General features: G+C 36.8%; 1 pseudogene; it reads right to left on the reverse strand.

The window, feature by feature from the left end:
- Positions 1-8,585: 8,585 nt before the first annotated feature.
- On the reverse strand, positions 8,586-9,479 carry LOC109862240 (annotated as a pseudogene).
- Positions 9,480-11,518: the final 2,039 nt, after the last annotated feature.

Here is an 11,518-nt window from a genome sequence, read left to right on the forward strand (position 1 = left end):
GTTGGGGAGTGTCAGATCAACAAAATAACCCCCGGAATCGATTCGGCGACTCAAAAAACCCTTGTATACCAAATCTTGTGGGATTCACTTAATTTTTCGATGGTGCCAGTTCGGGCATAAATAGTAAAAAAAGCCGTGCCAGTTAACCGGTTAATTACTGCCGCGATAGAGTGACTTCGCTTTATCATATTTGTGAACTTTCTTTTTGTATTTTTCTTTTTGCAAAATTGTCTCTTACTCCGCGGTAGTATAATAAATTGTTAATTGTTATTCCTATCTGAAATGTGGTTAATTGCGAGTATAATCTGAGATTCGTTCGGGACAGCCTTGGTTATCTATCGAACAAACCCAACCTCTCTCCGTTCAAATAGAGCTAGTCGGCTCGTTGTGTCGAGCGACGCAGATTTTTGACGCGGTCACGCGTATGGCGCCTTAAACTCTTACCAAGTATCCGTCGGCTCGGCGTAGTGGTATGCTCGTTTTACAACCCTTTTCTCTCCTGCCTATATAGACGTTCCCGATCTCGCGGACTTCCGTCCGTGTCCCGATTTCGTACTTCCGTTTCGGAGCGACGCGGGAAACTTGTAAGAACTAAAAAAAACGTCTCAATATGTTGTCAAGGACAGTGTCATTAGTGACATGCAAAAGGTTTTAGCCGTTGCTCGTTTTTTATTCAAAAGTTAATAACAAAACAATTTTATAAATAAACTCTTATTTTTTGATTCCATGTACATTTTCTTTGTGTTGTAAGTGTGTTGGCAGGAAGGGTTATCGCCTTCCCGCAAGGAGAGAGGTTTTGTCTCTCTTCCCTTCGTGTTTTGCGTGTATATTACTTTGTGTTTATATTGGACTATTTTTTCTGAATCCACTATTCATTGCTGTCATTGTTTAGTTCTGTATTTGTGACGTGGATTATTTCTTCTGAATCCATTATTCAATGAATAGTAGATTCAGAAGAAATAGTCCAATATAAACACAAGGTAATATACACGCAGAACACGAAGGGGGGAGCAGGAGACAGGAGCAAAGTCCTTCCCCCTGCGAGGAGCATTGCCCTTTCTGCCTACACACTTACAACACAAAGAAAATGTACATAGTAACAAAAACTAAGAGTTCATTTATAAAACTTTTTTTGTCATTAACTTTTTCACAAACAGCGAGCGATGGCTAAAATGTTTTACTAAATGTTTCACTTAGGACAATGTCCTTGACAACATATGTGAAGCTCAAGTTGATCAGAGTGTTACGTCCTGGACTCTACGGGTCCTTTCATTTTGCAACGGAATATAATTATTAAGTCTAACAGTAATTCTAAGAAATAATTCTTGTAACGAATTCCTGGAAAGAGAAACAAGAGCCAGCCGAGATAAAACAGACAGACTTGCGCCGGACAACGCACTATAAACAATCGAGCCTAGAGCACCTGGATTAATAAACAAATCTTATCGACTCTTGAGAGGAAATTTTTAACGAACAATAGCCCTTGTATAAGCGTGGACACTCGCATTTCCCGACAAACCGCCACAGCTCTCGTAACTCTAGAAAGGAAGTCGTAAATCGAGAGACTAGAGCTGCGACTCGCAGACATAAACAAGATAGGGCATGTACCGATAAGCGAGATCTAAACAAATGATAATCTTATTGATCCGGAGAATCGAACGAAACGGGGAAAGGTCTTTGTCCCGGAGGTCAACGAACAAAAGGTCGAAATTTTAAGAAAGGACGATGGAGAAGGGGAAATTAACCAGCTTCTATAAAAGCCGTGGATCCACGATCCACGCTCGTTAATCGCTACGCAGTTTTCACCACAGTTTGATCTTCAGTACAGTTGAGATTTGTCAGAGAACAGCTTTGCGCGGTAGAGTCAGTGACTAACAATCAATCTCTCCGTTAAATCGAGGAAATTTTGCACCTTTTTATTCGTCAAACCTCCTGAGGGCGCCGCCGACTCCACTTCCAATCATTCTCGAGCAGCGTGAGTCCAAGCGAAACAGCTACGACCAAACACCGAGCGACGTTGCCAATTACCAGCACCGCTATCACCCAAAATATATCACCGAGTACAATGTAAGTCTCACTGATACAGACACATACATGCTTTGCATTTCGCCATGAGCAGCAGTCAGGATCATCAATTCTTACAACCAATTCTAATTCTTGATACACAACGTAATGTTACAATTCTGTGTACTGTATTAACAATCGTAAACATTTATCCGATCAATTATTCAATAATAGTTATCTACTCTTAATTGATTATCTCGATTTGCTACTCATAGTCAAATGAGCAGCACCTATGTTAGAATAGAATTTTCCGAACAATAGACTCTTCTCATTTTACGATCTCTTGCGGAGACGGATCCGACCGACGACCCGTAGCTAACTAGTGTCAATGTATTTTGACAAGAAATGATTTCTTATAAACACGCTCCGAACTCGAAATTCTCTATTAATCCTAATCCAGCTCAATAATCTCGATCTCACTCCAGTTAAACATTCCGCCGATTGTAACGATTATAAAGAAATGCTATCGGTAAGATACACTATCGAACCCGAACCGTCTGTACGTGTCAATTTAACGCAAGTTTATACGAAGCTTACTCATGTCTTTTCTTCGATTTTTATTATAATATCCACAATTCTATTTGAATAAACGATTATATTATAAACAATTATAAATAAAGCATATAAAGCCGCAATTAAATCTGGAACGCAAAGAGAACTAACAAAACCGACAGCCACTTAAACATCCGAACAAACGGCGGGTGCTTCGCGCATTGAGCTTGACGAAAGTAATATCAATCTTTTTGCTTCATTCACATCGTTACCTCGCACACCGCTACAAGCGACTTCGAGATTTAGCGATAGTGTTATTGATCAAACCATCGTCGGTCCATCTGCTCCGCTTGACGACGAAAGTTATACACTGACTATACCTGACACAAAGAGAGATCTATTAGACTTAAACGATACTGAGCTTGAGATCATGGCGCATCCAGCTTCTAACCCTTTTGCTACTTTTAAATACGCGGTTGAAGCCGTACCTTTTTTCGATGGAACAAATATTCCATTGAATTATTTTATCGAAGAGTGCGAGGAAGCTAAATCTATGCTTCTGAAGGAGGCAGAAAGTCAATTTACAAAAGTCATAAGAACTCGCATAGTAGGTGAGGCTCGTCGTACTTTACAAGACGAAAACTTTGATAACATCGCGCAATTAACAAAATTCTTAAAACGAGTGTATGGTTCTCCTAAATGCGTGTATCAATTGCAAGAAGAATTAGGTATTTATCAAAAGGGCAACAAAGATGTAATTACTTACGCGAATAGAGTAAAAATGCTAGGTAAATAGATATTAGAAGGAACAGATTACCAAGGAACAGATGAGAGCTCGCGTAGTTAAAACGTTAAAACGGATTTAGAGAAGGATATGTGCAAATGTTTTATACGTGGATTGAAACCGGAGATCGAACAACGAATCTCCAGGAATCTGGACGTTCAGGAAACTGTAGTTGACGCGTTACGAATAGAGAGGGAACTACGCACTATTAATGACATACGCCAGGGAAAACACGTTAACTCGAGTACTGACAAGACGCAAGCCACAGCGTAAACAAGAAACACCATAAACAAGAAACTTGCCAAATATGCTATAAAGAGGGCCACACAGCTGGAAGTTGCCGAAAACTTGGGTTATTTTCTCAAAATAAACATGGTGATTTAGGACCCGAGATTTTAGTTTGTCAAATTTGCCAAAAGCGTGGACATAGTGCCGATAAATGTCGCCTTCGCGAGCGCGTCAAAGTATACACGTAGTGCAAGAAAATCGCGTCACCTGTCAATTGTGCTCGAAATCGGGCTATAACGCGAAAGATTGTAGATCGAGTAACAATTTGAATCGGAATAGTAATAAATTACCCGTGACTTGTCAGTGGTGTGATAAGACCGGTCATTCTGCGAAAGATTGTTGGAAAAAGCAAAATGAACAACGTAATCGTTCTCAACCACTTAGAACAGTATGTCAAATTTGCAACAGTTATAGTCATACTGCCAAAGAATGCCGTTTAAATCAGTCTTGGTCGATCAGCGGTTTGTTTTGTCGATACTGCAAAGAACCGGGTCATTTCCTAGAAAACTGCGAGTTACGTAACGCGAGTAACAATCGTAGAAAAGAAAACAATCAGGGAAACTTCGCCGGCCCCTCGAAGACGGGTGTGCCACAGAGGACCGAACGAGGTTCACATCCTGTTGCAGCAATGGGCCGCGTCCAAGTAAATTCTGACAAAGCAGACATATATCCAGTGACGATAAACCTTGACAGACACAGACGGTTACCCACGATTCGAATTAAATTAGCTGATTCAATACCGCTTATAACGTTGTTATTAGACACAGGTTCCGGACCGAACGTCATTAAAGAGAAATATGTATCCAAAAACGTAAAAATTAATCGATCAAGTATTTTAAAATTAAGCGGCATAAACAACTATCCGGTATATACTTACGGCGAAATCACTCTAACACCATTTAAAAAATACTCGTAAAATTTCACATCGTATCAGACGACTTTCCAATATCACAAGACTAGTATACTTGGAAACGACTTTTTTAATCAAAATGATACTAAAATAGATTACACTCAAGAACATTTAGATATTTCCGGAATTAAAATACCTTTCTTTTCTCAAGAAACTATAATAGTAGCACCGAGAACGGAATCTTCATTTTATGTTCGAATAGAGAATCCCGAAGTTAAGATTAGGTATTTTCCAAAATTAAAACTAACGCACGGTATATATCTAGGAGATACCATAGTAGAAAACGTGTCTGGAAAAGCCTATTTGAATGTCGTAAGCACGCGAGACGACGAAGTCAAAGTCCGAGTTCCAACTTTATATCTTAGACTTTTAAACGAACTGTTAAATACCCTTAAAACAAACTCCGACTGTGACCTAGCAAAGACTGGATCCTCTCAGACATCAAACGAAATCTGTAATAATGAATATTCGTTTGGCAAAAATAAAAACGCCTTATCGAATCTAATGCATATGAAAATAAAAGATGCGCGGAAGTAACAAAGAAAGAAGATAAAATTAAAAGAAGTAATAACAACAAAAATAAAAGTCAAGAAAATATTTCTAAAGGAAAGTTTGAGTCAAATGAAAGCAATGATTCTGATATTTTAGAGAAAAAGGAAGAAGATTATCAATCCTTTCTTGAAATCCTTGATGGAGGAAGTAACCAAACCTCACCTGTAATGATACAAAATCCCGAAATCCATGAAGGAGGAAGTCTCCAAACTTCTCTCACAATCCCTAGAGGGGGAAGTATCCAAACCTTTCCTGAATCCTTTGAATCCGTCGATTGAGAGAAGGGAAGTAACCAAACCTCACTATGCAATTTGACCTTCTTTGATAAAAACTTAAAAGGAGGAAGATTTACCCCCCTAAAAAATATAAAATTTCCACGGGTCGGGATAAAAGAAACTAATAAAGAAGACGACAAGAAAAACAGCTCAATAACTGCTAGTGAACTTATTAAAAAAATGAAACAGTTAAAGTCTACTCTTCCCCAAAGGTCCTTAAAAAATAAAATCTTTGTTAAACCATCTCCTAAAACAATGGAATCCGCGCGAGTTAAATTGAAAGAAATAATCGATAAATTTATGAGACATAGGAAATCAAAATATAAAGCAGAGAAATCTAAGGGAAATTAGCACAAAGCCTCTCACAACGTCGATGCGACTCTTAACAAAGAGGTTTCCTCAAATTACAAAATAAATAAATGCCTAGTAACGTCTCGAGGAAGCCCGCATGAAAAGTTCAATAGATTTTCAAGAATTATAAAGTTACTACGTGTAGATCATTTAAATAACCAAGAGAGAAACAACGTGTGTGTGTGTGATAAATTTAATAAAAAATAGTCAAGACAGATTTTATATTCCGGAAAAACAATTAACGGCAACTCACGTGCTCCAACACAGCATCAAAACTGTAGACGACCAACCGATAAACACTCGTCAATACCGATTTCCTCAAGCCCATAAAGATGAAATAAACAAACAAGTAAGAGAATTATTAAACGGGAAAATAATAAAACAATCACAATCACCGTACAATACACTTATATGGATAGTGCCCAAGAAAGAAGATTTGCAAGGAAATAAACGCTGGAGGATGGTATTAGATTTTCGCGCGTTAAATAAAAAAACAATTGGCGATGCTTATCGACTACCCAACATCGTAGATATTTTAGATCAATTAGGAGGAGCTCAATACTTCTCCATGTTAGATCTAGCATTTGGATTTCACCAAATAAAAATGGACCCCGCAAACAGCCATAAAACTGCGTTTACGACTCCGTTTGGACATTACGAGTTTAAGAGAATGCCTTTTGATCTAAAAAATGCCCTTGCGACTTTTCAACGATTAATGGACATTGTTCTATCAGGGCTGCAAAGGCAAGAATTATTTGTTTATATGAACGATATTGTAATCTATGCTGCCTTACTAGAGGAACACCAAAAGAAATACAATGCATTAATCGATAGACTACGACAAGCTAACTTGAAATTACAACCGGATAAATGTGAATTTTTAAAAACTGAAGTCACTTATTTAGGGCATGTAATTAGCAAAGATGGAGTTCGCCCAGATCCAAAGAAATTAGAAGCCGTTATCACTTTCCTAAACCAAAGACGCCTAAAAACATTAAACAATTTCTTGAACTCGCAGGATATTATAGGCGATTCATTCCGAATTTTTCAAAATTTGCCAAACCATTAACAAATTTATTAAAAAATGACTCTCGCTTTGAGTGGGGAATCGCTCAAAATCAATCGTTCAAAATATTAAAACAAAAGTTATGCGAAGAACCTGTGCTGCAATATCCAGATTTCTCAAAGCCATTTATTCTAACTACTGACGCCTCAGGAATAGCCATAGGCGGAATCTTATCGCAAGGAGAAGTAAACAAGGACAGACCGATAGCTTATGCATCACGCACACTGACGGACAACGAATTGAAATACGACACATACGAAAAAGAAGCCTTAGCCATAGTTTATTGTGTCAAACATTTTAGACCATATTTATACGGACGAAAATTTACTCTAGTCACCGATCATAAACCTTTAATGTGGTTCAAAAACGCGCAAGATGCAAATATGCGAATACTCCGTCGGAGATTGAAACTAGCCGAATAGGACTATGAAGTAATATATAAAGCTGGGAAGACAAATGTGAATGCAGATGCCTTATCCAGAAATCCGGTAAACCTTGACAAAGAGAATTGCAGAGTAATTAAAAGATCAGAAGCGATTAAATCCAAATAAGTCTGAGGATGCCAGTCAAATTTCAAAATGGTTAGAAGACGACGACGAGTCAGAAGACGAGGAATTTGAACTGCGTTACTCTGACGAAGAAATTGAAGAATCAACATTGGATAATGACGACAAAAGAAATTTCGAAAAATTTGACGATTCCATTGATCAAACAACTGTTGAATTTCGCGAACAACCAACAACAATCGATCAAAGGGAAACGCGCAGTCAAGCAGTCAAACGACGAAACCAGATAGAAGAAAGTGAAGAAGATCATCAAAGAAACGATCCTCCAGATAAAATAAATAATGAGTCTCAAAAATAGACGAAGAAACCGAAATCAAAGAAAATGACAAAGAAAGCGAGGAAGAAGAGGAAAAACAGAAACAGAAGATCGCTAAAAATCATAAACTAAAGAAGAAACTCAAGCCAACGATAATTGATATTCAGTCAATAAACAACTGTATCATCGAATCTCGCGAATTACTATTTTTGCGAAAAGACAATATAATATATTTCTATTAGACTAGGGAGGGTTGTCTTCAGGTTCTTGTCGGTACCAATAATGAATTTGAATTAGTGCGGCTGTATAGAACCAATGTGCAGGATCTTATGCAATAATGTAGAAGATAAATTACCCAAACGTTTTGACTTTCTTTTTATTGAGTCATCTTCAATAGAAATACTATAATATAATACAATGCATGTGATGTTATATAAAGCGATTGATTTTGTTGTTGTGTTGTGAAATTACAAAGTGGTATATTTTTAAATGGACATTACACTTGTCAAATAGATAATGTAAAAGAAAAAGAAAGAAAAGAATAAAAAAAAAATTAATAAAACAAATTACAAACTTACATAAAACAACATTTGTTATAATTTAAAGGTGGTAGTCACATATGTCAAGTATCTAAAAGTTACTTTGTACACTGGACTCACGTGTTGCTTCTATCAATGTTATCACCACAGTGCGAGAATACGGAATTATTTGTAATTGTGATGAGGGAGAGAAAAGCTCCCTCTGTTTTATATAGTTGTGTGTGAATGTTTTAGTTTATCTATAATCGGTAAATAATTTTTATCTAGAAGATTGGTGTCACTTATGATATTTAAATTATGATTCTCGCCCTTAATGTGTAACATTTCTGAAGTCAGTCTCTTGTAATAATTAGGTTCCGAGTCTAATATTGGGTTGGGGAAAAAGTTTCTTCGTATTTTATTGCAGAAATGAAACAAATTTTATTCATATTTGAAATGAAGCTTATGAAATTAAATATGTGCCGTTTTGTTTGACCACCTTTTGCCATCTTTGAGGTAAAACCATAATTCCGTCACTGTAGAACTTGTGTGATTTCTTAGCGAAAAACTGTGACAAGTGATTTTCACAGGCCTCTCTTGAGCCAACTTTGTACCATTAAGAGAGTTCTGTAGAGATCGAAACAAATGGTAGTCTGATGGTGCAAGGTCAGGACTATAAGGTGGATGCATCAAAACTTCCCAGCCAAGTTCTCTTAATTTTTGACGAGTCGCTATAGATACATGAGGTCTCGCGTTGTCGTGATGAAAGACGACGCCTTTCCTATTGATCAATTCTGGTCGCGTTTTCTCAATTGCCTGGCGTAATCTTTCCAGTTGTTGACAGTAGAGGTTAGAATCAATTGTTTGACCGGACGGCAGCAGCTCGTAGTGAACGATTCCTTTCCAATCCCACCACACACTCAGCATCACTTTTCTTGGCGTCAATTTTGGCTTTGCCACAGTTTGCGGAGCTTCATTTCGCTTTGTCCACGATCTTTTTCGTACATTATTGTCGTACGTGATCCATTTTTTGTCGCCTGTTATGAGCCGTTTCAAAAATAGTTCGATGTCGTTTCGTTTTAACAATGATTCGCAGATAGAAAATCGATCCATTAAATTTTTGACTGTTAAATTATGTGGCACCCAAACATCGAGGTTTTTTTTGTATCCAGCGTTTTTCAAATGGTTTAAAACTGTTTTGTGGTCGATGTTCAGTTGTTTACCGATTTCGTGACTGCTAATGTGCCGGTCTTGCTCAATTATTTCCATAATTTCATCGACTTTTTCAGTGATCGGTCGACCAGAGCGAGGTGCATCTTTGACATCAAAATTTCCAGATTGAAAACGCTTGAACCAGCTTTGTGCCACACGTATTGATACAGCATCATGTCCATAAACATCACAAATTTTTTTAGCAGCCTGAGTTGCATTCTTCCCTTTTTTAAAATAAAATTTTAAAATGTATCGAATTTCTTCTTTCTCTTCACTCATTTTCAAGATGCAATAACTTTTGACTGAATAGACAAATATCACTACTTTTTTGCTAGTTTCTTTATGATATGTTACCTTTCAAACGCACACAATGTATTGACAGATCCGATTAATATTATCAAGGTTATGCGATTCTAATTCCACCTACTGGGAAAATACGAAGAAACTTTTTCCCCAACCCAATATTTCTATAGAGTTCCATTTAAATGTGTGTCTCGTTTGGTGGCTGTGGTTTGCTATGACCGAGGTTTCAATTTTCCCGTTCTTCACGCAATTAAAATGTTCCTTTGAGTTTTCAATTGTCTCTTTGTTTGTCCTATGTATGTATATTCGCAATGGTCGCATGATATCCGATAAACAACGTTTTTTTGATTGTAAATGGGTGCAATGTCTTTATGTGTTTTAATGAATTTACTAAGACGGTTTATACTTCGATATGACAATCTCGTATGTAGATTGTTGTTAATGAACTCTTTAATATGTTCTGTAGAAGTTGAAGCATACGGTATGACGAAATAACGTGAAGTTTCGGTATTATTTAACATTTGATTGTTGTGTTGGTTTAGTTTGGTAGCAAACAATGTTCTCAGTCTCCTGTTTATGGTATCAAATATTAATTTAATCGGATAGTTGTTATCTATAAGTGTATTGGTGCAAAATTTTAAGTTTTTTTGATGAAAAATGGGGTTTAATAAAAGAACTGCTCTGTCTGTTAGAGATATTATGGTGCCAATTTTGTGACATATTGGATTTTGAGAAAGAAAATTTAAGTATATACCGGAATAAGTCGGCTTGTGGTACCAGTCACAAATCAAAGTGTTATTATTCCGGATGATACGTATGTCCATAATATATTTCGTAGATACCAATGGAAATCCTTTAGATTCCAGTTCGCAAAAGTTGTTTGAGCGTAATAAATTGCTTAATTTAGGAACTCTCACAATAGGTGAAGCCAAACCTATAAAATATAAAAACCGATCGTTTAGTGCTAGAGGTTCACTAGAAGGAACTCGTGCTATTTTGCCAAAATCTAATTCATAAGGTGTATGTTTAGTTGCTTCGTGTACGCTAGTTGAAATTAAACATTGCTAATCCTATCCATCTGACCCACTGTTTTTGTTCGTTCGCGTATTGTTTTAAATATTCGCCTAATGCGTGATGTGATCGTTCTAATGACCCGTTAGATTGCGGATGAAAAGCTGTCGTATGGAATTTGTGGATTCGAAATATTTTTGCTACCTTTCTCATTCAATCGCTAATAAAATTTCTTCCTTGATAGGTTAAGATAGCCTTAGGAGCGCCTAGTACACAAATAAATTTATTTACAAATGCTTCGGCTATTGTCTCGGCAGTTTGATCTGGTATTCTCATGCAAAATTTAGTTAATTGATCCTGCAAGGATACATACATTTAGTATGTATATGTTTCCTTTCTCGGTTTCCGGCAGGGGTCCTACTATATCTATTGCAACTTTGTCAAAAGCTGAGCCAAGTGTTTCAGTAATTATCATAGGTGGTTATGTTTTTACTCTAACTAACTTTTTTAGCTGACATTGTAAACATTGTTGGATGTAACGTTGTACGTCTAATTTTACATTTTCCCAACAGTAATTGTGTTTAATACGATTATATGTTTTGTTTACTCCGCGATGTCTTCCGGTCGGAGAACAATAAGTTTCTCCTATTATTATCGATCTCAGATCTTTAGAAGGGTATTTTAGTGTTCCATTACATATAATTAATTTAACAAACATATTGATGAATGTTAATTGTAAGGTAGATTTAATGTTATCCTAAGAGACATTATTAATATAAAGTAAAGAAAAGAAGCTTGACCTCAGGCTCTTATTTAAAATTCAAGTGATGCAATAAACGGCAATAAAGAGCCAATGCAGGGTGTTGTGCT

This window comes from Pseudomyrmex gracilis, unplaced genomic scaffold (genome assembly GCF_002006095.1).
Source record: "Pseudomyrmex gracilis isolate BER0280 unplaced genomic scaffold, ASM200609v1 scaffold_1531, whole genome shotgun sequence".
Lineage (NCBI taxonomy): Eukaryota > Metazoa > Arthropoda > Insecta > Hymenoptera > Formicidae > Pseudomyrmex > Pseudomyrmex gracilis.